Genomic DNA, 23,126 nt, shown 5'->3' with positions numbered 1-23,126 from the left:
ATGCGAATTTCCTCTATGAGAGACATTAATTAGTGATTTCATGAATACAAAAGATTATCATCTCAAGGGTAAACAAATATTTTTTGTGCCATTTAACTTGCTATTACATATCTGGATTCCTTTCAGGGATCTCATACAACAGCATAATAATTGTAAAACAAGGTGTCTTTCATTAAATTAAAATGTAACCTGAGGTGGCAGAATAGATTGCCATTTGGCTGCAGCAGTGTTTTTTAACTTTGTGCTTCTGGTAGGAATCTTATGATTGAACACTTATACACAGTCAAAATCCATAGGAAAAATACGTTTTCCCAAGAATTACATATTTATAGGGTTTTGTTGACACTGTAAGTGATAACACATAAAGTGGCAGTTGGTAATGGGCTCAAACCAACATCTTAAATCAAAACTCCTACTTTCTAAGACGTTCCCAGAAGGCAATTTATGGGATAAAAGATTAGCAGTGGTAACAAAATATGTTGTTAAAGTAATAAGCTTCAACTGAGTCTAAATATTGCTGTCACAATGGTGTAAACTGACCATCAAGGAGAATCCCACATGTGAAAGAGATCACATTCTCTTCTTGACTAAGATATTTAATTGCCATTCCTGATTAAAGGGAGTTTAGCCCAACCATAAATTACAGATTTAATTCTCTGATCCTTTGTGAGTTATGGATATGTTATGATAATTGTAAGTTAAACACAATTATAAGAAGAGTAAGTGAAGAAAAGATACTTCCTTACCTATATTTTCTTTCAAATCACCCCCAAAGTACAAAAGATACTACAGACTGGAATATTTCATCCCATGTATTCTGTTTCTTCGAAAGATACAGACTTCAAAAGGATCAGAATTTCATTTCCTGAGGGTTTAAAGCAATTTTCTGCAGGTAAAATGTTACACTTCCTGGGTTTTATGCCTTCAGACAGGCCCAATCTCATTAAAAGCTTGGCAAAAACACAGTAAATAAAAGAACTTGCGTATATTATCTTTTATTTGGTTAAACTGTTTTCTGTATTGCTAAGTGAACTAATGTATATAACAAGCCTGGCACCTGTTGTACAATTATACTCAACCTACTCCACCCTCTTTCCACCTGCTTGCTTCAGCCACCTGCATTCCTAAACTTGTAAATGTGGGGATGTTTATCGTGTCTGGGGAAGTGAAAGGGGCTGGGAAGAAAGGAGAAGCAGCTGTTGGAGCACTGTGTTTTAATGGATATAAAACCAGCTTAACAACGCTAGTAAGCGCTAGCTGGAATAAAGATGGGTCAAAACCAGTATCTAAACGTGGGAATGTTTTTTTCTGAATTCTAGGTCTGTCTCATCTAGAGTGTTTCCCAACCAACCGTTTGGTTCAGGCTTATATTTGGATGAAGTTAAAATTTTTATTTTGTCTTTAGAGGTATTTGTTCCAGTGGTGTGGTCTACCTTGAAATACCCAATAGAGTATATTCCTTCCATTTCAGCTGGTTTTCACACCAGTAGCTTTGGTAAAGATAGGGAGAAAAGGAAAAGTTCCTAGAAAATGGATTTAAGAAATAGGTACAGATCGACAAAAGGTCTAATTCATGCATGGTACATAATTCTCCTCTCCTGTCCCTTTTAACTGTGCGTGGTACATCAAAACTTCCCCATATGATCAAATCTTCTGCAAGATCTAGGGCCTAGAAATATATGTCTAATGTTCAGATACCCAACTGTTTGGGTGGTAAAACTTATCCTTCTGTTCTAGATCCTTCAGACGCTCCAACTGTTTTACAGATGGAGGTATCTTACAAAATGGGTCATTTTAAGTTTTTATGTCTCTCAGTCACAAGCATACATCTTGCACTGAAACTTCTTTATTATTTATATTTTCATCTGGGAACAACTGCAACTTCAAATCTGTAATGATACTCCTGTGTATTTTTTTTGTGTTTGGAATGGCACATAGAACCTTGAAAAAAGCTCTGGCTCTGAATCGGTTCTAAATAGAGAATAAAAAATAACCTTTAGGTAAGTACCAGAGGGATGCCTCTGAGGTTGTAAACTATGAGAGAGGATCCTGCACAGCATGGCTTTAGGAATTGATAGGTTAAAATTACAGCCTAATAATAGTTCAACTGGGTATAGTTTATTTTTATATGTATAATTTATAGCTTTCTACCAAATAAAATAAAAGAAAGGCTTTTTTTTAAAGTTTTGAGAACAGCTTTTATTCTATGTGTATGTAATATCAATTTTTCCATCATCACCTGCTGATATAAGGGAGAGGACATATTTCAATTAATATACCTTATTACAAAAGGCTTGCTGGCTTCATCCTTTTTATTTAGGTGTGGGGGTGGAGGTCATGACATTTTTACAGCTTCTCCTTACTAAACTGAAACAGGCCTGCAAAGACTCAGAAATTTTTAGAACAATGAGGTAATCATCTCTAAAGAGATTGAGGAGGCTCAGGGATTATTAGTGAACAGCCATGGAAATCTGTTTGCATTATACACCATCACAATCATATATATCTTGTGGAAAATGGCATCACACTAAGTATTTTCTGTCCTTGAGGCACGGTTGTCTTTGCTGAAACTCTTTCAGAGCAAGCTGGAATATTTATGGCTTTGTAACAAAGGTTTGTAACAAAGAGGAACTGCAATCACTTGTTCTTATCTTGGTTGTTACGTGAATCTCTGAATGAATGCCTAGAAAACCCACTTCTCAGACTTACATTTCAGTATTACTCTTCAATAATGTTTAATTAGTCTGTGTGTTGTTTGAGTTGCTGGTGAGTACCATACTCAGCATAAATAGGACTTTAAGGTTCCAGGAGTGGTAATATTTATTTTGGCCTGTGGCTAAGCAAAGTAGTGTACTAAAAGCATAACCTCTTGTCTTGAATGAGGCACATCTGAAGTACATTAGTGAAACAAAGAAGTAAACATAACAGAAGGCATCTCTGAGAAAATGTAATATTTCAATGATTTGTTTAAATATACCCAAAAAAAAGGACATGAGGAAATAGATTCAACCATCTTGGAACAAAGAAAAAAAAACCTGACAAAAAATAAACAATCTGTTTAGCATTTTTTACCTTCTTCTTAAGACAAAACTCCCATTTACATCTATGGGATTCAGCTGCAACCTCTGAATAAAAACCCTCAGTAGAAAGAGTGCTGTAAATGCTCATGTAATGAAGAAACAGCCCTCTTGCTTCAAGGCATTGAAAAGCTTCCCCTAACGATGTCTAAGGATCCCACAAGGAGAATAGAAGCAGAACAAGAACTTACTAACTCCCATTTTTAGTTTAAAAATGAGTAACCATTTTCTCGCTGTGAAAAACACATGGCTGAGGTTGCACTGGTCCCATCACCAGTGTGGGAGTCTAGAGATGCTGCCGCTGTTAGTTACTGGGAATCAAGGCAGAAGCTGGACTTAGGGTGCTGGACTAAGGGGACCAGCTAGGGTTCAGAGTCCTAAGCAGCCCTTGCTGCACATAGTCCCAGCCTCGTGCCAGTTCTTTTGGCCCTCCTTACACCCTACTTGTGCAACCAGATACAAGAACTCTCCTCTCACTGCTGCCTAGCCAAGCTCCAGTATTGCTTTCCTGTAGTCCCTACAGTACCATGTGAATGTGACCAAGAATTCACTTTTTAAACTCTTTTTAACTGTCAAAATTGGCTTGGTTTCTATTTGTGTGGCATTCTTGACATCTTCCTTATTTATGCCTATTAACATACAAAGGTTACATTTAATATATTAAATCATAAGGTTGTAGTTCTATGTCTTTTGACACAAAAATTAGGTGTTTGAAAGTCAAACACTCCAGTATCAAGAAATGCCAGAATTAACATTACTTGTATAACCATAATTTAGCACTCCTTGTACATTCATTTTCATATAACTTTTAATTATGTAGTCACAACTGTATTTTTTTCTTTTTCTTGATCCTTTCCTTAATCTCTATACAGCATGGCCTGTTATAGTGACGGATTAAGTCTGGGAATTGAGTGAGGCTGCCATACTGGATCTTACTCCATGTATTGCAGCAGTCAGAAAAAGCTTAATAAAGGGGCAAGGAAAAAAGATAGAAATTATGCTTTTATTATCATGCGTGGCCATTACATATTTTTTTTTTTCTCCTCATTGGCTGTTCTATAATGAATTTATATACTTCATACGTAAATCCTGTACTTCATTTCTGCTCTGAAAACTTGTAGAATAATACTAGGAAAGCTTATGTGCAGAATCGTGGCACCTAGGAACTGTAAGCACAGTGGCGATAGTATGTACGTAGCTCACCATGTGTAGATAAAGTGCAGTTCCTCATGATTTGAGCCCTCATTCTACAGATCTGAGTTGCAAGCCATGGTTTGATTTTTTGTTTGGTTTTTTTTTTTTTTTTACGTTGCTATTTGCATTCAAATGAGTTTAATTCCTTTCCTATATTGTCCTGAGCTGCAACAGGGGGAACATGACAGAATAGGAAAGATTTAAAAAATACAACTATTTAAAATTGAAATTATTAAATATGATACAAAGAATCAAATGTATCATAGCTATTAAAATGTAAACTAAAGAAAAACATGTAATCAGGTTGTTTTCTGCCAGAAGTTTTAAAGGAAATCAAATGTTTCTGAACACATTTTCTCCTACCCACCCCGAATATCTGCACATACAAGATAACTTAGACTCACAAAATCACAAAATAATTTCTGTTGGAAGAGACCTCTCAAGGTCTTCTGCACAGAGCAGCACCAGCACCAAATTCAGATTTAGATCGAGTTTCTCAGATTTTTAGCCAGTCAAGTTTTAAAAATTTCCAAGGATGGAAATGTCACAACCTCTCTACTTAACCACTCTCATTGCAAAAAATTTTCTCCTGATATGCAGCTGAGATTTCCTTTGCTGAAATCTGTGACATTGCCTCTTGTCCTTTCACTGTGTATCTCCAAGAAGAGCTATGCTCCATCTTTTCTAACACCCTCTTTAGGCTTTTAACTTAAGTTCAGTACTTCAGCTTTCTTTTTGTCCTTTCTGCAATTGAATTCCTATTTCCAACCTCACACAGCTTGTTGCACCTCACAAGAAAAAAGGTAATTATCATGTAATAAATAATCAGTTTGCTTTTTACAATTTTACCTGCTTTTCTGAGGAAGAAAAATGAAGAGTCTTCACATATATGTAAAGCTATATATCATCTTAAGTAAAATGTGGAAAGATGAAGGTTATCCTTGTTATCTGGAAGAAATAATAACGCATTTAAAAATAATTAGAATCCTTTACTTCAAGACAATTCAATTTATATCAATATTTAAGTTGTCTGATATTATATTTAGGGAAATACTGGAAACATTGCATGTAAACTTTGCAGTCAAAAAATGCTGAAAATGTGTCACTCTTCCCCTTTCATGCTAAGTATGAATCAAGGTTAACTCAAATTTGGTGAAGTCTCCCAGTAATTGATAGGGAGCAGGAGGAAGGCAATATAACGGCATTGCTGGGGAATACCCCTGGGAAGAGAGACAGCTCTGAGAGTGCAGAGGAACTACTGGAGAAATGAAGCTTTAGGAAGAGCTTGCTACTGTTTTATTATCTGCAAGTATTACCCACTCTGTAGCTGAACTGCAAGTTTGACTGTTTTCCACGTAATGAAAGCAGAGTAATAAAGACAAATGTAAGAAATCACGTATGTGGGATTCCCCAACTGCCAATGTGTACTGTGATTAAAAACAGTGTTTTCGTACTCATACTCATGGTTCATAGTAAAGTAAGGCCAGGAGGGACTGCAGGATATGGCTAGTGCATTCTCTTGCCTCCAGCCAGGCTCAGCAACCAGATAGGACTATGAGAGAAGACTTGATGCAAAAGATCTTAAGGAGGAAATGAGCAGTTTAGAAATCCACCCACAGCTGACATTCATCCATTAGCAACTTTCACCACTGGTAAGTCCACCCTGGGGACTACCACCTACCTTGGGGCATCCACAACTTCTCTGGGCAATCTGTTCCAGTGCTTCACCACCCTCAGAGTGAAGAAGTTCTTCCTTATATCTAACCTAAATCTACCCTCTTTCAGTTTAAAGCCATTTCCTTTTGGCTTATCACTACATGCCCTTGTCAGAAGTCCCTTTCCAGCTTTCTTGTAAGCCCTCTTTAGGTACTGGAGGGCTGCTAGAAGGTTTCCTCAGAGTCTTCTCCAAGATGAACAACCCCAACTCTCTCAGCCTGTTTTCATAGGAGAGGTGTTCCAGCCCTTGCTTCATCTTCATGACCCTCCTCTGGACCCGCTCCAGCAGCTCCATGTCCTTGTGTTGGGGACCCCAGAGCTGAACACAGTACTCCAGATGGGGTGTCACAAGAGCAGAGACCCCAGTAGCCTTAGCACTTCCTGCCAACAGACAAATTAACATCAGGCCTGCATTGCTGACGGGGATAAATGGAAGGGCTGGGAGGAAATATGGAGCCCTTGTTTCCTCCTACTATTTCCATTTGTCTCCACCATCTTGTCCAGCAAAGTTATAAGGACCAGCCAGAAAAAAGCACAGGCTAGTATTTTTCTACTTGAATATCCCAACATTGAGAAGCACACCTCCACCTGTGCATATGACTTTCATGTGCCACTGCTTGGATTGATACCTAGTTGGTCTGAAATGCAGTTTATATCCATATGCAAATTAGCTGCAATAATGCAAATTACTTGGGGATATGATTTGCATAGCTTGTCACTCATGATGCTTAAAAAACATGCTGGCTGTGAGTGCTGAACACTTTTTACAGCTAATATACTCTAATTTTAAAGGGACAGTTTGATAGCTAGATGAAGCTGGTGAAAGAAGGAAACAAAAGAAATGGTTCATTCATGTTCAGTATAACTCAGCTGTAGCAAAGCAATGAGCTTGGCAACAGGACTGAACTTACACCAGTTACACATTCATTCTACATTATTTCATGTCCGTTAGTGTTATCGTTATACTGCTTTGATTCCACATTTACTAATTATTTTTGTAAGGCGGTGGTCGTTAACAGTTAAATGTCAATGTTGCACATACTCTAATAAAACAACCTGCAGGATGTTTAATTTTAAACATATTACTTTCCTTGGATGTTGTTTTAACAGATGTCCTGTTAAGATAACAGAGAAATTAAATTAGTTTTCAACTCAAAGCATCTGGTTAACTTTGTAGGTAAATGCCTTTGAGCGGTAAATCTGACCAGGGTTTTCAGATAAATAGCTATCAGAATGTTTTAAGTAAATTACTTTATTTTTTCACTTCTATTACTCAGGGCAGATTTGACATGCTTGATCATATATCTAACAGATGAAAATTGAAAATAGTGCTGGCAACCAGCAGTGTTAGGTTATTCTGAGGGTAGTTTCATGGGCAGATACTATTAAGCATGCTTATGGTTTCAGACAATTTAGTTTTGCAGCAATTTTTAAACCTCAAGATCTTTACCAGCTAGAAGATAACTGATTGTAAAATTTAAACTGTTTATTACTCTAGACATAGCATATGGTGGAAAACATTTAGAGAAAAGGGGAATTTTTCATCTCTTTAATGGTGAAGCAAATTGTGATAGGAAATCATTCAAAATACAGAAAAATATGAAATATGGTTGTATAGATTTTGCTTATTGTACAAAGCTTGTCTTTGAAAACTGAGATATATTTTGAGTTCATGAATAAACATACATCTGCATATTGATTTATATATGCACACATTTCCCATAATCTAATAGTTATGCATTGAGTACAGGAACACATGAAAATGACTAAGTGCAGTGACTGATCAGATGATAATTACATATAATAATTTGCATATGAGTGTACATATTGTATAAATACCATGTATGTGTGTACCTAAGTATTAGGTACCTTAGTTATGCTGTTGAGATCAGTAAGATACATTTTAGTATATACCTTACAACCGCGTATATTATAGTCACATGAGGTTTTAGTATATATCTAAAGGCAGAGTCATGAATATTTCTGCAAGTCTTTCAAATGCTGCAGCCAAGACATTGGAGAAAAAACAGATATATTTATGAGATTACTTTTTGATATTTATTAATTATATTGCAGTACCATCTAGTGGCCCCAATTTGATATCAGGGTGCCATTATACTATGAGCCCTAGACATATAAATAGAGCCTGTCTTAAATGGAGTGTAGTCTTAGTATGTGATGAAACAGAATAAGAAGTGGGAACCAGCAAGTAGGACACTGCAGGGAGAGTGCAAACCAGTGTTATATTGTCAAAATTCTTCATGAAGTCTGGATTTTCTGAACTTTCTCATCAAGTTTTCCCTATGTTCTCATCCCTGTGAGGAGGAATAGATAACTGACACAAACCCTACTTTTGATTGGGTAGCATTTCCTGGTCCCCGCCGTAAGGAAATAACTTTGGAATGCTATGGTGCACCATTGCTAGCATTTCACCAATTGTTTAAAGTACTGGGGGCAAAACTGTTGATTTTGCTTAAAATGAAAAATCAGAACGTAATTTTTTTCCAGTGAAGCAAACGCTCAGATCACAGCTTCAGAACATGTGTTTGCTATGACAGCTCTTCTGGGGAGTTGTCTATGCCTCTCACAGACAAGACCTTTCCTATAAATCAGTCTCTGAAATCAGCTATGGACAAGGGCTGAAGCATTATTTACCATAGTTGAAAGCTGGACACTCTGTCAGAGAACCCGCTCATCTTTTGTGAAAGTATGAAAATATACCAAAATATGTTCTGCTTTTTAAAACCGAGTTAAATTTCACTGTCGTAGGCTGTCAGCTTTTTGTTTCATTATTTATTCTTTTTGAATGCATATGCTATACTCTAAGATAGTCCTTAATAATTTGTTGTTCTAAATGTATCATAGAATCATAGAATCATAGAATGGTTAGGGCTGGAAGGGACCTTCAAAGGTCATCTAGTCCAACCCCCCTGCAAGGAACAGGGATATCTCCAACTAGATCAGGTTGCTCAGGGCTGTAGGCGCAATGGCTGGGATATACGTTCTCCACAATTACTTGTCCTCTAAATATAAATAAATAATTGACCATCTAATTATAATCTCTCAGATAAGCTCCATCTTGTGAACTAGGGTCTACCAGAAAATTTCAAGGCAACACTAAGCCCATGCAATTTCTAAGGAGCTTTGTATTGCTTGGCATTTCTGAAGGAAACCATTCTGATCCTTATGTCACTGAAAATTATTCCAGTGTTAATCCAATAGGAAATGAGAATTCTATATTGCCTTCAGCATCTTTTCACATATGAATAAGCATTTAATGAACCTGAGAAAGCAACGTGAGCTGTGAAGCACTCTCCATTTTTGATCCTGGTCAATATTGTCCGCATCCCATAGAATGGTGTGAGTGCAGCCAACAAGCAATGCAGTGTAATTTTTACCGTACTCCTTTCTCCCCACCGCGGTGGTAGTAGCGAGCTCACAGACCATAAGGCCATGCACTGAAAATGGCTGCGGTGGCTAATCATCCCTTACAGTGGTTCATCATCTTATAATGCTCAGTATTTGCAGTTGCCCTTCTGCTGGAGGGTCCCACTGCCATGGCCCTGCCTGAGGACTGAAGCACCTTGAACATTCCTGGTCTATCTCTGGGCTAAAATACACAGGTGTATCTTAAGCCACTCCTAGCAGCCACGTAAAATACGTTCTTCCATGCAAACCCAACTTTGCTCTGGAGCAGGTGAGTAGCTCCTAGAGAAGACACTGATAAAAGCTAAGGAGGCAGTATTATGTTTAAATTGTCACAAATTTTTCAAAGTGAATGTCTACCCTAGTTATAGAGCCATGCTATGCTTTCTGCACCCCAAGAGAATTTACGCTCACTGGATAAATCTACTTAAACATATAGACAGATATTTCCAGAAATATGGTACAATTTAGCTATTCAGGATACAAAAGAAATTATTTTTTCCTCCTGTAAAAATGCTACCTCAAAACTGCGTAATTAATTTTAAGTATTAGTAATATTGTCTTGTCATTTTCTTCTTTTCTCGTTCCAATGAAAGGAATGTTTCCAAGACTGCTACTGAAAGGCAGCAATCTGTGGTATATGGATAAGTGAATTAAGTACTGTCAACTTTGATAACTTTGTAGGGTTTGATGATGAATTTTTATTAATTGTCCATAATAAACCAGAAAAATTGTTCTCTGGCAAAGCCTTGTTGACTTCAGTGCTGTCACACTCCAGCTGACAGCACACTCTCAGCTTGTTTTGTTTTGTTGATTCCATATGCTCGGAATGAAGGACTAACTATGAAAAATATTTGTTCTCCTTTTCTAATTATCCACTAGACTCGATTATTACTTTTGTGAATTTATCCCCAGAGTATGAGTTCGCTCTAGTGTTGATGTTTTCAAGAAAACTTGCTGCTGCTATCTCAATGACATTAATTTTAAGGGGCATCCTATCTATTCAGGAGTAGACTGCTGTGCTTTGGCATTATATCCCACTTATCAGACTACCACAAACGCCTGTTTGGGTAGAAATTGGATTCTGTGTTTTGAGGATAGGATTTGATTGATTAAATATCCTTACGAATTGAACAAAAGTGTGGTTTATTGTAGGTTTCATTCTAAAAGCCTGTTCTTCAGCAGGCCACAGTGTAACTCAGCCTATTTTTCTTCCATGCTACAACAGTTGTCTAATTCAACAGTAATGAGGTGATAAGTAATGTGCCGTGCCTGAGTATCTCACCAGTATCTTTAAACTGCCAATGAACCTTTTTGTACAAAACTGCTGTTTGCAATGTAAAGGGAGAGTAAGATCAGTGTGCTTAAAACTGTGTGAAAAAAAAATAGTTCCTCCTCTACAGATAATTGAGGCGCACCTCACTACTCAGATGAAAAAAAAAAAAAAAAAAAAATGTTGGATTTGTCAGGCTTTTGACCATATCTTAAAAGTGAAGGTCTCCCCCTGTCTATATAAGGGTCCTGTCTATAACTTCCAATCAGATGCACACAGCAATCTCTGTCTTCCTCTTTCTCTCATTTCTTGGCAAGTTTATGTTTGTCACTCCTCTCTTTTCCTCCCTCAGATTATTAAAGCTGAATGCTTTTTTTTAATCTCGGCTTTGCTCACCACTGGCCCATTCCTCTGATGCTTAGCACATCCAAATATATTCTAGCCGGTTTTGGCTAAACTGGCAAGTTTTATTTTGCTTTGGAAGTTAAAGGAAACGCTGTATTGGAGTGCAGTCTCGTTCAAGTATTTCTCTTTAATTGCCACTTACAGAATACACTAAATGTTTTAATTCTGTACTTTGCTGCCCGTTGTAACCACATGCACCTGATTCATAGTTTTCCCACAGTTCCTAAAACTCCAGTACAAGACATCTGTCCTGCAGCAGCAGCGATGGGGATTGATTTGCAGTAGGTAGAGAAGTTAAGCAAGTGGAACTGATTTGCTTCTCTTAACGTTTGAATTAAGGAAGTTTTTAAAACTTTTTTTCCCTCATTAGAATATTCAATATCATGTTTATGTAGGTGCATTTGTTCTTTCATATGACATCATAATATAAATTTTAATGAAACTTTTAAAATATATTGCAGATATAATCTAGATAATCTACAATATAAAAATATTACAGAAGTATTCACATAAGAATAATGTAAACTTGGTGTTTGGGTTATGCAAAGGTTATCTGTGAACACTAGCATCTACCCAACTGCAGTCAATCCTAGGTGTTCAAATTAGTCACGGAAGAAATACTGCTTATGGGCAATACTGGAAGGAAATTCCTCCAATTGGAAAAGCTTCTCCTTAAGCTAGGGAACTAACCACTCACTTTTTTTGAGAAACAAACATTTACATACATAACATGTATATATTTGTTCAGTGTTACCATTTCTTTTGACAGCACATATATGCCGTTCTACATCTGATTCTTTTTCTTTAATATATTTTTTTTATTTCTTTATTTTTATGGACCTTAATTCTACAAAAAAAAAAAGCAATGTTGTTCTTAGCTCTTGTTTGTTTTACTTTTTTTTTTTTTGTTATTTTCAATATGTTTCATGTTTTCGTGTATAGTGGATGCCCTGGTTTATGTTGTGCCAAAATATTCCATCTTCTTGTAGTTACTCTGTCTTGAATAGTTCCTATCCTATGTGCCAAATACTATCAGTGACTTTGTGAATGGTTTAAAGGGTTTCAATCACATAAGTAGTTGCAACTCAGCACAAGGATATACAATGTAGCATAATTTGTGTAGAATCAGAAAGCTTTGAGCTTCTAACTGTGCATTTTTCATGGTTGACAAACAATAATGGGTTTCAAAGCATGAGATGTTTCCTAAAACTATAAGTTCTGGCTGTTGTGTTTGCCTTCCTGAATTCTGTGGGTTTAATTTTTAATAAAGGAAAAAGTTATGAGCTTAGACAGGTGTTTGGAAAAAGAGGTTACAGGAGTGCTTAGCAACAACAGACTATGATACTATGTAATTAGTTTTTTTTCTCTTCATTAGCATATACAACTGCTAGAGAAATGAGAATGTAATGATAATTGCCAGACTCTTGGTTTTCACACTTGGAAATAGTGTAAAGTACAAATCTGAAGTAATTGGGATTCTTTCAAGAAATGTCCCTCTCCACATAGTGCAAGCAGGAGCTTATAACAGACTATGGAGGCTTTATATGATGTTATATTTCTGGCAAAGCATCTCCAGGAGATAACAGTACTTATCCTGATTCAGGTCTCAAAGTGAAACAGTATGTAGCATTAATGATAGATTCTGCAGAGGAGGAGGTGCCTCTACATGAAAAGTCACTGAAGACTCAAGTTACTGTGAGAGTTTACATGAGAAATTTCTTTGATCCTCTACTCATTCTGTTTGGCTTCAGCAATGTTTTCATTTGTTTTCCACGGGCACAAAAATGTGTCCATTAAAAAGAATACGTAGAAAGTACACCGATACCAGTGTGTACTGTGTAAGACAGTACTCCCTTGTCTCTTATCACAAAGAAGCATGCTTTCAAAGTGGAGAAGTATCAGTACCATCTCTTTCCATGTCTCATACAGAGGTAGTGCAAACTGTTACAAGCATGAGGGGCAAATTGCTTACAAGTAGAGTTATTTTAGATATTACTTAGGTCTTTGTCATGGTTTAGCCCGGCCGGCAACTAAACGCCACACAGCCGCTCGCTCACCTTCCCCCACCCCCAGGTGGTGAGAAAGAGAATTAAAGGGGAAAATGGAAACAGACTTATGGGTTGAGATAAGAGCAATTTAATAATAATAATATATGTGTGTATATATATGTATAATGATAATAATATATACAAACAAATATAGTGTAATTGCACACCACCCGGTCACCAACACCTGTCCCATCCCAGCAAATGATCCCAAAACCGATAAGTCCCGACACTGCAATCCCGGATGAGTGAGAGGCCCGAAAAGAGAACTCCAAGAGTCTGAGAGTGAGAGCCTCTGGAAGAGCAAAGGCCCTTCTTTCCGGTCAACCCTCATCGATATACTGAGCATGACGTCGCGTTATATGGAATATTTCATTGACCAATTTGACCCTCAATCTTAAGTCTAAGTTTGAATCATAAGTGAAATTGTGGACCCTTCGTCCCGGCCATGCTCCCCTCTAAGCCTGTTGTGCTCCTATACCCTGGCAAAAACATGGAGAGCTCCAAGGTCCTTCATGTCTCAGTGCCAACTATAAACATCAGAACGCTATCAACATTCTTCTCGTAACAAATCCCAAACTAAAACCAAAACACAGAGCTCTTCTAGCTGCTAAAAAGAAACCTAACTGTATCCTAGTCAAAACCAGGACAGTCTTCGATAACCCAAACTCTAATAATCTGCTATTTATTTAAGATAATGGGCTATAGGCATGAAAACACGGATTCAAGGAAACCAGCAAGCGACTGTGAGTCCAGAGGCTGATCTTGTGACTTCGTCTCCTTCTCAGCAGAACATGTCACTGTCTGCTGCCACCCTCCACACCCATTGTGACATGGCCCTTCCCATGCGTAATTCTTCAGTCTCCTCTCACTCCTTCTATTACACTCCCCCTTTTTTCCTAAACACCTATCTGATGCGGGTGGTGATAGGCTGAAAAACCTTTCGGAGATCCCCTGCTTCTCTGCTTAGACTGCCAACATAGCTCAGAGTAGATACCTGACTTCTAGAGAGCTAAAGTTAAATGAACTGAATTCAACCTTAAGAGCTTATCACCCATTGAATTCATGGTAGTTAAGCACAATGGGGATGCCTTCCTTTAGCACCAAGCTTCTAATATATTTAAAAATCTGGTGCCATGGAGCCTAGATTGCATCTAAATCGTAATTTGAGTGGTTAGTCTGTTCTTAATTTCTGAAAATGGGATTTTAGTCCTAGCAAAAAAATCATTATACTTTTTTGAAAATCCTGCATTTATTAATTTACCTTCAAGAAAGGAGAAATAATGGCAATGTAAAGTTTTCATTTATAAACTACGGAAAAGCTGCTGCATGTTTTCAGTTGGAGTTGCATAGTTTATTTGATTCTCCTCCTTCATTGAGTATCATTTCGTCTCAGAGTAAGCCAGTGGTGCTGCACATGAAATAAATTGAAAACCTGCTACCATGTCCATGAAACAATGGGAGTTAGTTTTGAAAACCTTATACAAAAAATCATAGCAACATGCAAACGAATAATAAGCATTCGGGCTTTCAGATCAGAGCATGGAATAGTTGAATTTCAAAAACTGAGATCCTTAAAAAGGCAAATGAACTAAGTGCATGCTTCAAAGCAAAGAGCAATGTCAAGAATTTGTGACTCTGTATTGATTAGTACTATAGAAGACACTCATAACAAGAAAAATGGAAAGATTGCATGAAAAATTCAAAGCAAAAAGTCTGATCTGAAAAGTTCAAATACTGAGCAAGGGATATATATTCAGCCTACTTAAAAATTAAGGGTATATTTTTATTAATGGCTGTTTCTTTTCTGTAGTATTTTCCTTGTGATGGGCTTCATGGTACATGTTAGATAAGGTAAAAAGAGGGTAAAAGGCAAACTGTTAAATATGAAAGTCCTTGAGCAAATAATGTTTTATTTTACTTTTTAGAATTAAATATTAATCCGTAGAAATATGGAACTCCTGTATTTTATATAGAGAAAGTCACATAGCACTATGTTAAGTCTAAAGTCCTTTGGGATGATGATTTATTTTATCATTAGTATGAAAAGAAAATAAAAAAAAATAAACTAATTGCATATTATATGTTGCTGATGTATTTAGCAAGATATACCCATGAGTCAAGACTGTCCTGTCTCTTTTGCTCCTGTACTTAGGTGATGCTAAATTACCTGTAGTAGAATATTAGAATCATAAAGATGGAAGAGATCTCCTTATAAGATTTCTTGCACATAGAAATTGATAATAATATTTAATCTGTCTTTAAAACTTGGTTAGCTGAGGGTTTCTTTGTGAACTAATAAAACATATTGCATATCATTACTAAGAAGCCTGTTTTTACATGCAGGAAGTTTTTCCTAGTATCCAACCAAAATGATTTTACTGAATGTCTTTGACCTTTCCTGAACAGCAGGACAAACATTCTCTTTGTTATACCATCTACATATTAAAAGACTTTTGTCATGCAGATTCTTCATTTTTTGCTCTTCTCTAGGCAAAGTAGATACATATTTTTCATGTTTCCTTGTTGCTCATATTTTCTAGGTCTTTTATTCTTATTGTTCTCCTCTAAATTCTCCTATATATTCTGTAGCTTTTGTAGCATGAAGTATCAAAAAAAAAAAAGGATATTCCAGCTGGGACCTCACAACACTAAGTAAGCAGACCTATGGGACCTCTAGTATTTTATGTATAAAGCCGCCATTAAAGCTTTACTATATCAGATTTTCTGGGTTTTGCACTGCACTACAATGCCGATTCTAATTTCTGAATCACTCTTACAATCTTCTGCAGTTCTCTTTGCCTTTTTTTCTGCCTTAGCCAAATGTTACTTACTTCCAATCTGTCTGATTTCTCCTGCCTACAGGAAGTACTTTGCTCTTTTCTTTATTATTTATTCAATTTTCTGATATCATGATATCATTTGGATTGCGGTCCTGCCCTCTTGCAGTGTTTGCTCTCCTTCTTCTGCATGATATAAGCAGTGTTCAATTTTATGACCCAAATAATTCGTGAAAATACTGAGTTGAATCTGGAGTGGATACACACCTTCCAGTTCAAACCTTTCTCAGCTTAACAACCAAACACTGATAAATACTTTTGTGAACAGGTTTTAAACGAGCTGTGCAACTGGTGCATGGCTGTTTACATCCTTTATGCACTTTCTTAGTTTTCACGTGGGTGACATCACACAGCCCAGTGTCAGAAGCCAGAATGAAGACAAGTATGTCCTAATCTACTGCTCCTCCTCCCCAAAACTGCCAGAACCAACTCACCTAACACAGCTGAAGAAGGATATTGCTCTGGGAAGCTCATATAAGGATCTTTTTCATCTTACAATTTCATAAGAACAGAGGGCTCGATGGATTAACAATTTTGTTACAGAACCTCAGGATCGAATACAGACTCACTATTCTAAAACTGTAAAAAAAAAGTCTATCTGTCTTTCTGATTCTCTGTGGTTGCTCCTTCAGCTTTTTAATTAGTTCTGCTTTTTTTTTTTTTTTTTTTCCTTTCGCAGAAAACTTCAGGTGAAATCGTGGCCCTGTTGAAGTTAATACATGGGGGTTTTTTTATCCCATTGACTAAAATGAGGACAGGAACTGACATAGACTCTTCAAGGGCTTCTCAAAATGTCAAGTCTTTTCCCTAAAAGCATGATGATGTCTTGAGAATTCTGCACATCAAAAACAATTTCATAATAGAAGAGAAGATTTTAGTTTCATTGATATGGAAATCATGTTATGGAGCATGCATCGTGCAAGCATTCGGTGTCTAAACCAACACTGTGTCAGGCATGCACAGATAATTTCCATCTTCACCAAAATGTTGTTAAATTAGATTTAGTAAAAAAGACATACTGGTATTTATCATTGCAAAATACAGATCAACATATGAGTAATTCTATGAGTTCTGAGGGGTTTTGGGCTTTCATATTTCAACGAACTTGGAATATAAAAGATGTGCAAATGTTAGGGGATCTGAATCTGTACATGAAGAAGTAAACATTTATTAATCTATTAAATATCATCTGCTCACTGAATGAGCCAGTTGTTTAACTGCAGAAAAGAAACATGGCTGTAGTTCAAATCACCTGACTGAACCTTGGGCGATTTGAGTCCATTTTTCAGCTCTGACCCAGATTTCTTGTAAATCAAAGCTTCTGCCTCAACTTCTGCTCTCAGTTCTTGCCACTGTAAAAAAAAGATGATTTCAGCTGCCTGCATGAAAAGGACATCACCACTATGACATTAAACACAGTATTCCTCCAGTGACTTGCAGCACTAGTGAGACACCTTGATCTGATGGTTCACCATGTGTAGTCCTGTTCACTTTGTGGAATTATTTGAAGCCTTGCTTGTAGAAATGGGTCCCTTTAAGTTTTCTCATGTATGAATTGTTCCCTTCATCAATGAAATTACAGCCTACTGCTAACATGACAACTAGTCATCAATACATTTAACCTTTCTTCTTCTAACTACAGTTATCATACCTGCATATTGGAATTATTTATAGAATTTTATGTGGAAAAAAATTCTCTTATTAGAAACTGTTCACTTCACGACCTAACAACTTACAATCAGTTTGGCCCACAGATATTTTTCTTTTTACTGATGTGATGAGTATAATTGAATTAGATGAGTCTATTGACATATTGAGTTTCCAAGCTACAGGACATTTGCTTTCTTTAAGAAGCTAATGAGAGTAACCTGAAAGATAAGGAAAATCAAAAGCAAAATTAGCCACTTTAACTTCTTTCTGTATAATTTTTTTTAAAAAAGTGCTATCATGAAAAATCACTGATGAAAACTAAAGAATTCAGGGTTCCTGAAAGTTGCATACCTACCTTTTTTTAAATGATATTTTCTAGGATTTTGCTCACTACTTCACAACAGTCAGTGAAAAAATATCAGTAGGAAATGTGTGGCAGAATCCTTGTAATGATTTCTTTTGTCTGGGTTTTGAGAGAACAGATTTGGAAAACAAACCTGGAGAATAGATCACAATTCATTCTGTTCTATATTAACTAAACACGGTTGTAACTGCACCTTCTTTTATTAGTTATCCTTGGGTTTGATGCTATAGAAGCCATATGAACAATGTTTTTCTGGAAATAGTATATTCACTCAATTAAAGATAAAAACATCACAATGCAGACTGCCAGTTTAAATGAGTCTTTGCATCTATCTATGTTTCTTTTTTTGTGGCACAAAGGAAATGTGGAAAAAGAGAATGATAAACTGAACAAGTTTCTTTTAGAATTTCAGTGACAATTGCTTAAAGGTTATTCCTATATCTCTTAAATTATTTTTATTTTGGGGATTATGCAGGCTAAACATTTGTACGATATTCTAGGTTCCTAAAACAATATTCTGGCTTAAATTATGAAGATTAACTCAATGCATTTAAATGAATACTGGTGCACTGAAAGCTTCTGTTTGTCATAATTTAAGGTGCCATATTTTGCTACAGAAAAGGTGGTTGTCCCTGACAAAAACTATGGAAAATCACTTTGAGTAAAGAAAGTTTAATAGTCATTCCTATGGCATGAATGAAATACAACTGACTTTTTTTGTAAGAATCTCAGGGAAAAAATGTCTGATAGAAGTTTAGGCATCACGTTACGTTTTGAAGTATCCAAAAAAAAATTTGTAATCAATAGATGTAGGAATCACATCATCCGTAGCTGAACCATAGCGGTAATGAAGGTGGAGGTATGAGCAACAGGTTTTAGATCAAAGAAGATGAGAAAAGGGATATTCTAAAAAAAAAAAAAAAAAAAAAAAAAAAGATATGCAGACTGTGATTAAATCCTTCTGGTCATCTACTTAACATGGAGGCCAATGCCTCTCACAAAAATATGATGGGACCTTTAGCAATCACAAACACTTAAGCATTAGACAATTCATCAGAACTATCAGTAAAGGGAAATCTATCAGAAAATGATTATTTTTCAGCCCAGTGTGGCCTCTACATACAGCTACCCCTCCAGGAGACCTGAGGGCTTTCTGTAGGAAAGAACAACATGCTGAGAGTAATGTCATTTCCAGTGATGTGAATGTCATCGAATAGAAAGCCAGGGATTTTGCTATAATATTCTGTCAGTAAAATGCTGCTAATTTCCCTTTTAACTTTTTTTTTTACAGTAAAATATTGCTTGATAATCAGTAAGCATATAGGAAACAAAAGACAGAAAACAAAGAGAGAATTTTCATAAGGGGAAAACTGGCCAATGTATCCTATCAGGATTTGTGCTAGAACCTTTGTTCCAGCAGAATACTCAGCATCGGTCAAGCAAAAATGATGAATAAAGTGAGATGACAGAAACAGCTGAGTATTCAGAGAGTTTCAGATTAGTCAGTTAAGACACTGAGTAGAAATGCAGACTGATCTCGCAATCTTTGCATTTTACAAAGTGGCACTGATAGGACAATTTGGCCCTGATGATGAACACACAGTGATAGGCTCTAAATTCATAGAATCATAGAATCGTAGAATGGCATAGGCTGGAAGGGACCTGAGATCATCTAATCCAACTTCCCTATCATGGGCAGGGACGCCTCTCAACTAGACCAGGCTACTCAAGGCTCCATCCAACCTGGCCTTGAACACCTCCAGGGAGGGGGCATCCACACTTCTCTGGGCAATTTATTCCAAAGTCTTACCACCCTCGTACTGAAGAATTTCTTCCTAAAATCTAATCTAAATCTGTTCTCCTTCAACTTAAACCCATTTCCCCTTGTCCTATCAGTGGACACTCTTGTAAAAAGTCCCTCCCCAGCCTTCCTGTAAGTTCGCTTCAGGTATGGAAGGCAGCTGTTACCACTTAGGAATTAGGTCTTACCACTTAGGAAAAAAATATATCATGTGACTAGTTCTCTGAAAGCATCAGCTCAACCCTCAAAAACAATGTTAGGACCTGTTAGGAAAGGAGAGGATCATTACGCGAGATTGTCATACTACTGTCAAAAAAACATTGTGAACCCCAGTATTAACTGCTGTGTTCAGTTCTGTTCATTTGTATCAAAATGAATAAAATTGTTCAAAAAGAAGGAACAGGGATGCTGGAATGGTTGTATGAGGGGTGAATGGCTGTCACAGCTTCTTGGAGTAAAGAACAGTTTCCTCCAGTGTCTGTTTTTACACTTGCAGGTCAGGGCTGTAGTTTGGCTTAGGCTATGGTTCCCCTGCTTTTTGTTTTCAGGAAATATGACATGTTTTCATTTGTTACTTGTAGATATTGCCCTCCTAAAAACAGCAATGAAGAAAAAAATCCACAATAAAAAACTGAGGGACAAAGACAACTGGCCAAAATTCTTTAGGAATTTTCTTGTAATTACGTGGTTTTGCCTTTGTAGCTGGTGAATCACTCTGCCTACCTTCCTTCCCTCTCTTCTTCTGCTCCAGTAGAGCAGAGAGGAAGACAGCGGTGATAATCCTCTTGGACTGAAATATTTTACACTTGTTTGGTAGGTGATAAATGCTGCATTCCAAGGGGATTAGCACAGTGAAACTTCACTAAAGGAGTGAGAGTTTCTGTATGCACACTAAACAATTCAGAGCCTTGTTGGACCAACAGTAATATCCATACTTTTCCATACTGAAAGCTTCAGCCACTTGAAGTTAACCAGAAAACCATTTTTTTAATAAATTATATTATTCCACTGCAGCTACTGTGCTGTGAACACATTTAATTGTTCTGGGTTGTTTTTTTTTTTCACCAGTTTACACTAATTTGTAACTTCTGTTCAGATTAAATCTGAACTGAGTTAGTAACATGTATTGTGTCTTCTCAGGAAAGGAAGGCAATTTTAGGCAACTTAATGTTCTAACCCAGATGAAACATGGTAATGATCAACATTATAACCACCATAAAACCTAAATAAACATATATCCTAATAAATGCAAAGGGTATAATATTGCAAGTGAAACATTTCTACTTTTAGTGATTCCCATAATTTCTTTAAGCATTTCAAATTCATTAAAACAGTCCTTGAAAAGACATGCTGAATTTTCAAGAAAGGCAACTGAAAGAGCATTTTACATTTCCTCCCCCAATCTATAGGCATTTCAAAATACTGTTGGAGCATTCAGATTTGTTTCTTACCCTAGTGAAAATATGTAATAAGTATGGGATGCTTAAAATGTGAAATCAATTCGATTATTACAAGCGGTTTAACTCCCTTCTTATAGATATGTCAAATTTATGGTTTAAAAAATGTTATTGCTTGGAATTTCTCAAGTCTACATAAAATAACAAGGCAAATAGCCTATTCTAATGTTGAATCCAGACAATATGAGATTTAAAGGACCGTATGGAAAGAGCAAAGTGAAATTATGTTTGGTTTCTTGATGTTTAAAATCAGAATGCAATCAAAAGCCTTATGGAAAAATGTTTGTTTATGGATATTTATATTTTGACTTCATTTTTTCCTATTCTGTCGTGTACTATCCCTAGTCACGTCCTAATTCCCAGGCAGAAGGCTGCAGTGGAACACCATGAAAAAAAGAACCCACTAACTCATCTAATATCAGATATTTCTACTCCCAAATGGTATTATATGAATGAGTTTAAATTGTGAGCTTTATGCTAGAGCAGAGTACTCCATCTGTGGCAGACTTCTAGCTACCCAAGATGGAAATGCTGCTTTTCATCCATTTCCTTGATAGATTAGATGCATTATTTTTAAAACCGCCATGCTTTGAGCATAATTATCTTTACTTTGAAGCACCATTGCAAGATAATGTCCAGTGGAATTGATGACAACAGATCGAGATGTGCTGCTCCCACTTAAGATTACTTGTCTTTATAGTCTTTGCTGTACCTGATCTCAATATTTAACGTATTGGGGAGAGGGGGAGATTTGCATAATTATGTTTTATTCCCTTTTAAAATATAGTTTATGCAGTTACTCTTCAACGACATAGGATACAGGCTAAGAAAGTAGCCACCTTACACGAACCTGTTGATATTTGATGCAGTGAAGATGAAGGAACGATAGGCCAGAGTGATAGAGAGCATTCAGCCTCGATGTGAAATGATTACTGGGAATTTGGTATACTTCCTTGATTATTGAGATAATTTCCCTTCACCAGTCCCTTTTGCAGGTTTTTTTCTTCTAATGACTTAACAGTGCACGAGTGCTCAGGCTATACCTACTGTAGGCTGTTTCAGGAGAAATCTCACTTTTTTTATAATAATTTCATTGAAATGTTAAAAAAAGAACTAGCGAAGGCAGAATTCAGGAAATATTGAATGTAAGAGTGTTTTCTGTCTTAAGCAGCCTTGACATGGATTACAGGGTTTAAATGATAGGCAATGCATTTAAATAAATGTTAAGCTAGGAGAGGAAAATCCTAATAAGTCGCACTACTTATTTTTCTGAAGAAAATGTGATTTTTACTCTTTGAAAAAAGGTACTGGTGATGACTAATTAGACCTTGAATTTAATGGTAAAAGATTGTAATCTGTTTTTAAGCCTTCATACGTAAAAAAACAATCAAAAACTGCATTTGCAGTGCTTGGCTTAGAAGAGGTTTATTTCATGGTTTTGTTCCGACTCTCCAATATGAAATGCACTTGTGATGGCAGAAGATAAAACGATGCCTCCTCGCTGATTTAGGCCATAAGCATTTAAACACTGCGGTAATCTGGAAAAACTGTCTGCATCTTAGCAGTAATTGTTAGTAATTGTTGGACTGCTAGAAATCTTCTCGACACATGGCAAATAGAAGAATAAAATATTCTACGCTAGTGCTGCAACACTAAAAATATGTAAATATTGTCGGAGAAGTGATTTGATAGTTAACACCAAAATTTTTCCTTTTCATGGAATGTAAGTTTTTAGCACTTTAGACAAAATAATACTTGTGGCAATAAAATCCAGAATATTGGAAAGTCCATTGAATTATTTCCATTTAAATGAAATATTATGTGACTTTTTACTTTCAGATTTGTGCTCCTAAAAGTGCAATAAATTTTTTTAACATA

At 36.4% G+C, this 23,126-nt stretch overlaps 1 protein-coding gene across 1 annotated transcript in view; it reads left to right on the top strand.

Moving 5' to 3' along the window:
* NKAIN2 (sodium/potassium transporting ATPase interacting 2) overlaps window positions 1-23,126 on the top strand; it is a 577,016-nt gene that overhangs the window by 308,304 nt on the left and 245,586 nt on the right. The gene's annotated exons all lie outside the window — the stretch shown is intronic.

The sequence above is a fragment of the Tauraco erythrolophus genome, chromosome 2, assembly GCF_009769465.1.
Source record: "Tauraco erythrolophus isolate bTauEry1 chromosome 2, bTauEry1.pri, whole genome shotgun sequence".
NCBI lineage: Eukaryota > Metazoa > Chordata > Aves > Musophagiformes > Musophagidae > Tauraco > Tauraco erythrolophus.
The sequence above is the reverse complement of the archived record's forward strand: the minus strand, read 5'-3'. Positions and strand labels throughout refer to the sequence as shown.